This window comes from Palaemon carinicauda, chromosome 15 (genome assembly GCF_036898095.1).
Source record: "Palaemon carinicauda isolate YSFRI2023 chromosome 15, ASM3689809v2, whole genome shotgun sequence".
Classification (NCBI taxonomy): Eukaryota; Metazoa; Arthropoda; class Malacostraca; order Decapoda; family Palaemonidae; genus Palaemon; species Palaemon carinicauda.
The window spans coordinates 54620273-54630209 of record NC_090739.1 but is presented as its reverse complement, the minus strand read 5'-3'; positions in this window follow the sequence as shown (position 1 = coordinate 54630209).

Sequence of the window (9937 nt, the reverse complement as noted above, 5' to 3'; positions counted from 1 at the left end):
TTTACGGAACATACTTATGTATTTTCCATTAGGCCTAGGTCATCTCCAAAAAATATTTCAAATTCTCAGAACTATAGGATATTTACGGAACATACTTATGTTTTTTTTTCAGTAGGCCTATGGCAACAAAAAGAATTCCAATTCTCAGAATTATAGCATATTTACGGAACATACTTATGTTTTTTCATTAGGCCTATGTCATCTTCAGTAAAAGGCAAATTTCCTAGTTCTCAGAATTATATATATTACCATATCTTAATAGCTTGAATGTAATATGTGGCAATAAAAGGCTAATGACATTTCCAGTCCAAGATATTGTTTCTTAGAATAGTTTACAAAGGAAAAGGTTAGCTAGCCACACTCACTACTCACGGATAACCACATAATCGTTGGTTTTCAGTGTTGTCAACCCACATTCAATTCGCTAAAATTGGTGAAGATTTCATAGACTTATATTCGGTCCTATAGCAGATATATATATATATATATATATATATATATATATATATATATATATATATATATATATATATATATATATATATATATATGAGATATCTGTTTTTGACGTTGTTAATAGTTTATATAGGACATATCTGTTTTGACACTGTTATAGTAGGGTAAGGCAATTTTGGACAGAGGCAATTTTGGACAAGCGAGGCAAAAATTGGACAGATGCAATATCTCTAAAACTATTTATAATTTTCAAAAACTATAATGCTGTTAGAAATTCCCCAACCTTCTACTTTATAAATATTAGTACGTTTGGTTTTGAAAAAGTATTAAATACCAATAGAAAAATTGTTGAATATGGGTGTCCAATAATTGCCTCGCCTTCATTTTAGGGCTTCTCAAAAATAATACTAGAAATTATTTTTTCTAGAAAATAATTAGTAGGTGATACTAAAGGAAGGTTTTAGATAAAAAATTGCTGAAAAAAATCTGGAATATCTAGTGTCCAATTTTGCCTCGCCTCGAAAAATGGTGAGGCAATTTTGGACACTTAAATGAAAAAACAACTAATTCACAATGTTAAGTTATTAAGTAATACATTTTGTAATTTTCTTATATTTTATATTATTCTTATATGTATCTATATATTTTCTTAATAATTTTAACCAAAAATGATAGTTATTTGAAAATATTTTTTACCATATACTTCAAGAGAAAAAATATTGATTTGTGAAAAACGGAAAAAGAAAAAGGTTTTCTTTTCAAAGAAGATATTAATAAAACCTACTGTATTACTAATGAAAAAATATGTACAATACAAAACCTGAAATAAAAGTGAACAATTCAATATATATTATAGCCATATACATAACAAAATAAATGCCTGAATATAAGTCTTGTCTATTTACTTCAACTGAATGCTCAAAAAACTGCTTCTGTTCTTTTATAGAAGGCACTAACCATTTTCGTTAAGGCCTGGGTTTCATAAATAAAGGACCTTTAATTACATCTGTGATTTGAAAAAGGTATGTATCCGTTTGGTGCTCTGGATACTCCTCTACCCCTGATGCCTGGCGGATGATCTTAGTGGAGTTAGTATGGACCGGCAGGGGTCACTTGCCTTAGTTAGGCACTGCGCATCACAAGGAACTGGCTGTCCTTTGATGACTAACCAACGAATCCTCTATGGATTTAATCTTTCTTTGAAAAGCGAAAATGAAAGAATGGCCCCCAATCCCGGGCGTTGCAGGGTGCTAAGAATCTCCCGGTTAATAAATACAAAAGAAAAATTGAAAATTGGTAATTGGAATGTTAGAAACATGAATCAGATTTGGAAGTTACAGCAAGTAAAGAATGAATTTATGAATAACAGTTTGGATATCTTAGCCCCAAGTGAAACACTTTGTAAAAGGATCGGTAAAGAACTCACACCAAGGCAATACATATCTACAGTATCTACTCAGGAAGAACAGATGGAGTTGGAAGAGAAGGGGTAGGAGTGACGACACCAAGAGCAGAAAAATCATTAATAGAATGAAGAGCTGTATATAGCAGATGGTCACTTGCAAAGTTTAAATCAAAGCAGTGCAATATGAGTACTATAGTTAACTATGCACCAACAAATGATTCCCCTGAAGACAGGAAAGATGAATACTATAAGGAATTGCAGTGTGTAACAGATGAGATCCCAGAGAAAGATACGAAAATTGTGATTGGTGACTTCAATGCTGAAGTTGCAAGAAATAATCGATGTATAGAGAATGTGATGGGTGTTGAGGGTCTAGGCGAAGTTGCAAATGAAAATGGGGCAGATTTTATAAGTTTTTGTTCTTTTCCAGCACAAGGACATCCACAAATATACATGGGCTTCATCATGTGGCAATTACAAAAATCAAATAGATCACATAGCCATTGATAAAGAGAGAAGGAATACTCTGAGAAGTATAAGAAGCTATAGAGGTGCAAATATTGGTAATGACCACTAGCTCCTCTTCCTACACTGAAATTAAAACCGAATGCACCCAACAGAAATGTAGATAAAATATCTAGGTTTGATACAACTAGCTTCTAGAGGATGAGCAGGGAAATCTGTGTAATTGAATGTAAGAATCGATTTGCAGTCTTAGAGACTTTAGGAGACAAATAGCAAACAATTAACGAATGATACTTGGGATACTATATAAAGGAGACAAAGATAGAAGTTGATTGTTGGAAGTTTTTGAGGAAGTAATGAAATTTGCAAGGTAGAGCATGCTAAGCATTCCAGTATTGATAGTGAGGTCAAAAGAAAAGCCAGAAATGACTGGCGAGAATATTTAGACAGGAAAGCAGATGAGTCTGACAAAGCTATGGATTCAGGGAGTGGCTATGGTATAAGAATTGTACATAGAATTATTATAGAAATCTCTACGGGAGCAAAGCAGAAGAAGCATATACCCATCAAAAAGAGAGATTGATCTGTTATAACAACAGAAGATGAAGAAAGGCAACGTTGGATGGAACACTTTAGTGGGGTCATGAATAGGAGATATAAAGGGATTAATTTGATTGATATAATTGAAGCTGAGGAATACCTTGATGTGGCCTTCAATGAATTCAGTGTGTTTGAAGTCAAAGCTATCTTTTTAAAAAACTCGAAGAGATGGGATGCCTCTAGTTATGATGGAATAACTGCTGAGATAATATTGGCCGAAAATGATGTGACTCCCAGATTACTTACAAGATTATTTTGTAGAATGTGGCGTGAAGAAGCAAAGCCTGATGAATGGGAGCTAGGAGTGTTGGTGAAAACGGCAAAAAGGAGATCTGACTGATTGCAATATTTACAGAGGTATCACACTTCCGTCAGTTGTCATGAAAATAGTATGTTGTTTATCCTCCTCATGCATTTTGTAATGCATAGAAGAGTTGGTGATGTTGGAGAAGGATTGGACTGGATTGGTAACAGGATATTAGCTGACCTAGAGTATGCTGATGACGCTGTCCTTATTAGCAGAAAACCACAGGTCAAGATAAATAGAAGAAAGACAGAGATGAGGAGATTGGAACATGCAATGGAAGAGGAAATATCATTGGAAGGAAAAAGGTTTAATGAGGTGGAACCATTTAAATATTCAGGAACTATGATATCTACTACAGGGATTAAGATTTTGAGTTCAATGAAAGATTGAAAAAAACAAACGAGACAATGGCTAGGTTAAGTAATATCTGGAAATCAAATCGCTGAAATTACATATAAAAGTCTGGCTATATATCAGTTTAGTGAGATCGGTGTTACTGTGTGGATATGAGTCGTGGTATAACAATGAAACAATATCCAACAGATTTTATAGATTTGAAAACAAAGCCCTCAGAAGAATATTGGAAGAGTTAAATGGCAGGACAAGATTAGAAATGAAACTATAAGAGAGATCACTCAAGTGCCACATGTGGATGAGATCATGGTGAGGGGTAGATGGAGATGGTTTAGGCATGCTCTTCGCTCTCTCCAAGAGATTAGTTCACCAAACTTTCAACCAGGCTCCACAAGGCCCTAGAAGAGTTGGAAGACCCAGGCCTACATGGCTGAGGACTATGAAGCCCGAAATAGATGTTGAATGGAGAAGCATTGATTTAAAAGCTCAAGATAGAGACGCATGGTAATCTAACCGAGGTCCTTTGCGTCAATAGGCGTAGGAGGAGATGATGATATGTGGTTTCAAGCTATTTAACTCAAAGTGAGTCACTTTGCCTCCCTCTTCCGCTAAAAACCATTTTGTTGTTCTACCGATGCAAAATAATGGATGCTCCTTATCTTTATAAATTACCACATACCATTTTCCTACAACTGAGGCTTCTTTATATGGAGGTGAAACGCTCTCCCAAAATTAATTAAATTCCTTTTGATTCGCTATCAGGACTATCCAAGTAGTTTGAATAATCACTATTAATTACCTTGGTCAATTTAGATTTTTTTATATTCACTTTAGCGTTTGCACACATTTTTCTTAGAAATCGAGAAATATTTGGTTGCTTTGTATTACCATTATTTGTTTTGTTTTTATTTCTCTTAATGCCTTTCTTTAGGGTTTTCCCTTAATTGATCTTCATTTCATCTCTTTTTCTTAAATCTTCGATTGCCTCCCTTTCTGTTACTATTTGAGCAAATGACTTTCTTATTCTTGTTTTGTTTTTATCATTCTTGGTTGCTTTTTCTGTAAGATTATCTTTTGTAGGTAAAAGAGTCTCTTTGATGGCTCGATCATAATATGAGGTAAAAATAATAAGAATAAACTGGATATGTACAACTTAGGACGAGTATTGTTTATGGGATCAGCTTTGTCTTTCGTTGATATCTCTCACTATCATGCTGTTTACTCTAATGTTGCTGCATTGAACACTATATAAAAAAGGCAACACGCCAGCTGCATCTTTTCTATTGCAGTTATCAACATGGAAATTAGCAGAAAAGGGATAACATATTTTCCCTAATACCTGAAATTTTCATTTGGATTTGTGAATGATTCTAGGAACAATGTATATCCAAGAAAGATTTTTTTATTATTATTATTTGTAGCATTTGGGGTGACACCCCTCTCGAGGATGTCACCATGATTTGGTCGATCTTTTTGAAGGTTTCACCCCTGAGTGTCAGCACCTTTGAGTGTGTCCCCAGTATTAAATAACTTTTTGAAAATCATATCATATCCCTCAAGCTAGAAAGACAAACTTTTTGTAGGTCACCCTGAACAGACACCCCCCCCCCCCACCCATACTGCACTCCAAATGTCTTATTTTATATGCTTATGATAACATATATGTAGATTTACACATAAAAGTATATTTGCGTGCTCGAATATAAAGTTTAATTTATATATTCATAAAGTAAGGCAAAATTGGACAGTTTTCAAAGCTATGGTGAGGCAAAATTGGACAGGCAACTTTCTCACTTTTTTCTTGGCGAGGCAAAATTGGACAATCTTGGATTACGGACACAAAAATTTATGTAAGTCTATAATTTTTTTATAGTATATTCATATTGATAGTGACCACAAATTGTCATAATTTGGAAATTGAGCGTTGCTGCTTAACGGAGATACAGACGTGTCCATAATTGCCTCGCTGTCCAAAATTGCCTCGCCTCTAAGATATTTTTTTTATTGATGAGATATAGGAATTTCTAATTCTCTGATGATTATGAGACAAACTATTTTTATAGATGAGACCTCCCTCTTTTGAAAGTATGTTTGATTTTTGGTCATAAATTATTAATACAGATTTTGTACAAAGGTTTCTAAAAAGGTGTCCAAAATTGCCTCGCCTCTAAGATATTTTTTTTATTGATGAGATATAGGAATTTCTAATTCTCTGATGATTATGAGACAAACTATTTTTATAGATGAGACCTCCCTCTTTTGAAAGTATGTTTGATTTTTGGTCATAAATTATTAATACAGATTTTGTACAAAGGTTTCTAAAAAGGTGTCCAAAATTGCCTCGCCTCACTATATCTCTACTTCATCTTTTTTATTTTTTCGTGTTTTTATATATATATATATATATATATATATATATATATATATATATATATATATATATATATATGTATATATATATATATATATATATATATATATATATATATATATATATATATATATATATATATATATAAGAAATTAAATGGTGATTAAATAGATTGCAGAGCAGAAAAAGGTGCAGGCCTACCCACTATTTTATTACCATCCATTTGTAGTTGAAGGTCATATCTTCCATTTATTTAACTTATTTTTACTCTCCGAAACACCTCCCCAATAAATGTTTTATTAGCCATGGCTGGAAACAAACAACTGAACGAGTACCCCTTCAGAAACTGATGAAAAATGGTGTAATTTTGGGTGAAAATGCTTGAAACTGCCGCGGTTTTTTAAAACATGAAACATAGCTTGGCGGCAGCTGCAGCGGTTGGAAGCTTCTCGCGCCTCCAATGTGGCCATCCACATACGATACTTTAGGTTTCAATTTGCCGCGGGAACCTCTTCCCTCTAACCTCGCTGCTAGTCGCTCTCCGTGTGGCCGAGGCCTGAAGAAAGAAAGAAAGTGGAATCAGTTAAGTTCTGAAAGTACATGGGTAGAATACAAAACTGTTATGTGTTAATTTAACTACCTGCTAAGAAGAAAAAAAGTGAATACTATAAGAGAAATATTCATGAAGCAGCAACAAACATAAATAAGTTAAATCGTCTCCTAAATGGTGTAATGGGAAATGTAAACGAAAAGAAGCTACCTGGTGGATACAGTGACCAGGAGCTAGCAAATAATTTTCTAGTATTCTTTAAAAACAAAATTGAAAATATAACCAGGTCTCTTGTAAATACTCAACATAAGATTAATGATACACCAGACACACAAACAAAATTAATAAGATTTAAGAACATAACACAAGATGACATCACCAGGATTATCAAGAGAACAAAGGAGACAAACAGTGCGATCGATCCTATGCCAATATCTGAAGTAACTGGAGAGGAAAACTTTTCTAGTCTAGCCGAAATAATTATGAGAATAGCAAATGCAAGCATTGATGAATGTAAGTTTTCCAAATCTGAGAAAATGGCTTTAGTCACACCAGTTCTGTAAAAGGCTATGGAATACCAGGAATTAAGCTCATATAGACCTATTTCAAATTATCCTTTGTTTTAAAAGTGCTTGAATACGTAATTCTTGAACAACTAGTCAGTCACTTAGAAGTAATAGAAGCTTTGCCTGACAACCAATCTGATTACAGAAAACTATACCCTACGGAGACAGCATCTGTTCTGTTGTAAATGATATGCTGGAAATGATGGAGGAAAATAAATCTGGTATTTTGATATTGCTCGATCTCAGTGCTGCTTTTGATACAGTTGTGCATGAACTGCTACTAAATGATCTACGGTCCATCGGCGTTGAAGATCAAACTTTCGAATACCCAAATGACTACTTAGTTGGTGGAAATTACTGTCTGCAAATTGGAAACTCTTATTCATCACATAAACCTTTAAACAGAGGGGTACCCCAAGGGAGTGTACTTGGCCCAATCTTATTCTGCATCTATACTATTGGTCTATCGAAAATGCTACAAAGGCATGGCGTGAAGTTCAAACTATTTGCAGATGACACACAATTTTACTTTTCCATAAATGATATAGATAACATTACTGAAACTTTAACCGATTCCTTGATAGTGTTAGAGAATGGATGACAATCAAACAACTAAAATTAAATGAGAACAAAACTGAATTCATGGTAGTGGGTAAGAGAAACAGCGTGAGAAGCCTGGGTGATATTCAAATGAACATAAATAATGACTCGGTGCCGATATTTAGTAAAGTTCGTGATCAAGGTGTATTTCTTGACTGTAGCTTGTTTCACAATGCCCAAATAAATAATGTAGTAAAAACTGTTGGTTATCATCTAAGAAATATTGAGTTTATAAAAAAGTACCTGGATGAAAATTCTGCAAAGAAACTTGTGATAAACTGTAATATTTCCAGGATTGACTTCTGCAACTCCAGCTATTACAATTTACCAAAAGTACAAGTTGAGAAATTACAAAACATAATAAACAGAGGAACAAGACTGATAAAAGGTATCCCACCTAGAGAAAGGATCACTCCTATACTAATTGATTTACACTGGCTGCCGATTAAAGCGAGAATTGAATTTAAAATCTGTACAATAACTCACCAAGTTATTAGAACCGGTCGTCCACAATACTTAAGAAAATTGCTATATATTGCGCAGTCAACAAATTGTATCGACACAAGAATAGTTACAGATGGTTTCCAACTATTGAAACCTAGATATATGTCCACTTAGGCTCCAGAGTCTTTAAATATGCGGCCCCGAGATTATACAATAAGCTCCCACAAAACATTTGAATGATTGAAGACATTAAGGCTTTCAAGAGGAAACTGAAGACTTTCTTATTCCATGAGACGTATGACAATGATGATTCAACAGTAAATGAGCAATACGTGATATGGAACGTTGAATACTCTGAACGAACACGATATAACGACAGCAGAGGTCCTGTAGAGAGTGACGTTTCCCTGCTGAACGGGACCGGAAAACCAGCCGTCAAAAATTGGCAATATATATATATATATATATATATATATATATATATATATGCCCCCTGTGGCCGCGGGGGCATATAAAAATTAGAATAGCGCCAACGTTATCCCTGCGTGTCGTATGAGGCGACTAAAAGGGACGGGACGAGGGGGCTGGGAACCCCCTCTCCTGTAAAAGTATCCTGTGAGACAGCAACAAAGAGATGGAGCTGGGGGGAGAGTGACTGCTCCCCGCACTCTAGTTTTGGGGTGTCTGAATGTGCGTGGATGTAGTACGATAGAGAGTAAAAGATGTGAGATTGGAAGTATGTTTAGAAGTAGAAGGATGGATGTATTGGCCTTGTGTGAGACAAAGATGAAAGGAAAGGGTGAAGTGATGTTTGGTGAAATGTCTGGTAGAGTGTCTGGGATTGAAAGGGGAAGAGCGAGAGAGGGTGTGGCGTTATTGCTGAGTGAATGGATGACAGGTAAAGTAGTGGAATGGAAGGAGATATCATCTAGGTTAATGTGGGTAAGGGTTAGGTTGGGTAGGGAATGTTGGGCGTTTGTCAGTGCGTATGGGCCAGGTTGTGAGAAAAGTGAAGAAGAGCGGAATGAGTTCTGGAATGATTTGACTAGGTGTGTAGAAGGACTGGGTAGAAGGAATTATGTAGTTGTTATGGGTGACTTAAATGCTAGAGTGGGCGCTGGAGAGGTAGAAGGTATCATTGGTAAGTATGGCGTACCAGGTGAAAATGAGAGTGGTGAGAGACTGGTAGACATGTGTGTTGAACAAGAGATGGTAATAAGTGCTAGCTTCTTTAAAAAGAAAGATAAAAATAAGTATACATGGGTAAGAGTGGCAAATGGAAGAGTAGTAGAAAGGGCATTAATGGATTATGTGTTGGTAACTAAAAGAATGTTTGGAAGATTGAAAGACGTGCACGTGTATAGGGGTATGGCTAACGGTATGTCTGATCATTTTTTGGTGGAAGGAAAATTAGTTGTAGCAAAAGAGTGGGGGAATAGAGTAGGTGGATGTAAAAGGGAGGTAGTGAGGATTGAAGAGCTAATAAAACCGGGGGTAAAAAGTAAATATCAGGAAAGGTTGAAAATGGCATATGATGAGGTGAGAGTAAGAGAAACTGGTAATTTAGAGGAGGAGTGGAAGTTAGTAAAAGAAAATTTTGTTGGGATTGCAAGTGATGTATGTGGTAAGAAGGTTGTTGGAGGCAGCATGAGGAAGGGCAGTGAATGGTGGAATGAAGGAGTGAAGGTGAAAGTGGAAGAGAAAAAGAGGGCTTTTGAAGAATGGCTGCAGAGTAATAGTATAGAGAAGTATGAAAAATATAGAGAGAAAAAGGTGGAAGTAAAGCGCAAGGTACGTGAGGCAAAGAGGGCAGCTGACC